At 40.5% G+C, this 1,442-nt stretch overlaps 1 non-coding gene across 1 annotated transcript; it reads left to right on the plus strand.

The window, feature by feature from the left end:
- The first annotated feature begins 804 nt into the window (after window positions 1–804).
- On the plus strand, window positions 805–912 carry LOC148545408 (small nucleolar RNA R71). The gene has a single exon (XR_015901318.1). It is a non-coding gene; the product is annotated as a small nucleolar RNA R71 (small nucleolar RNA).
- The last annotated feature ends 530 nt before the right edge of the window (window positions 913–1,442 follow it).

Raw genomic sequence — 1,442 nt, forward strand, 5'->3', positions numbered from 1 at the left:
CCTCTCCATATTCGGCCATGTGAGACGTGTTTATGGCCTTGCACTCTCTCTTTGGATTCTCTTCTGTATTGCTTAGGAGAGTACAAGGAGGGAGTTCGGTAATTTTCTTACTCAACTGACCCACTTGTGCCTCCAAACTTCTAATGGAGGACCTTGTTTCAGTCATGAAACTTTGAGTGGTTTTGATTAGATCAGAGACTATTGTTGCTAAGTCAGAGTGGCTTTGCTTAGAATTCTCTGTCTATTGCTGAGAATATGATAGAAAAGGCTTGCTATTGCTAAACCTGTTTCTTCCACCATTATTGTTGTTGAAACCTTGTTGAGGTCTCTGTTGATCCTTCCATGAGAGATTTGGATGATTTCTCCATGAAGGATTATAGGTGTTTCCATAGGGTTCTCCCATGTAATTCACCTCTTCCATTGCTGGGTTCTCCCGTGATTTCTCCATGAAGGATTATTGTTGTTGAAACCTTGTTGAGGTCTCTTAGTACTGGCTATTGCTGCTTGCATTCCACACAGACTCTGAGAAATTATATTGACTTGTTGGGTCAATATTTTATTCTGAGCCAATATAGCATTCAGAGTATCAATCTCAAGAACTCCCTTCTTCTGAGCTATCCCATTATTCACAGGATTCCTTTCAGAAGTGTACATGAATTGGTTATTTGCAACCATTTCAATGAGTTTTTGAGCTTCTGCAGGCATCTTCTTCAGATGAAGAGATCTTCCAGAAGAGCTATCCAATGACATCTTGGATAGTTCAGACAGACCATCATAGAAAATACCTATGATGCTCCATTCAGAAAGCATGTCAGGAGAACATCTTCTGATCAATTGCTTGTATCTTTTCCAAGCTTCATAGAGGGATTCACCTTCCTTCTGTCTGAAGGTTTGGAATTCCACTCTAAGCTTGCTCAATTTTTGAGGTGGAAAGAACTTTGCCAAGAAGGCATTAACTAGCTTTTCCCAAGAGTTCAGGCTTTCTTTAGGTTGTGAATCCAACCATGTCCTAGCTCTGTCTCTTACAGCAAAAGGAAAAAAGCATAAGTCTGTAGACTTCAGGGTCAACCCCATTGGTCTTGACTATGTCACAGATTTGCAAGAATTCAGCTAAGAACTGATGAGGATCTTCCAATGGAAGTCCATGAAACTTACAATTCTGTTGCATTAGAGAAACTAATTGAGGCTTAAGCTCAAAGTTGTTTGCTCCAATGGCAGGGATTGAGATGCTTCTCCCATAGAAGTCGGAAATAGGTGCAGTAAAGTCACCAAGCACCTTCCTTGCATTGTTGGCATTATTGTTTTCGGCTGCCATGTTTTCTTCTTCCTTGAAAAGCTCTGTTAGGCCCTCTAGAGAGAATTGTGCTTTAGTTTCTTTTAGCTTTCTCTTCAAGGTTCTTTCAGGTTCAGGATCAGCTTGAACAAGTATGCCTTTATCTTTG

The sequence above is a fragment of the Arachis ipaensis genome, chromosome B9, assembly GCF_059453495.1.
Source record: "Arachis ipaensis isolate K30076 ecotype BB chromosome B9, ASM5945349v1, whole genome shotgun sequence".
Taxonomy (NCBI): Eukaryota; Viridiplantae; Streptophyta; class Magnoliopsida; order Fabales; family Fabaceae; genus Arachis; species Arachis ipaensis.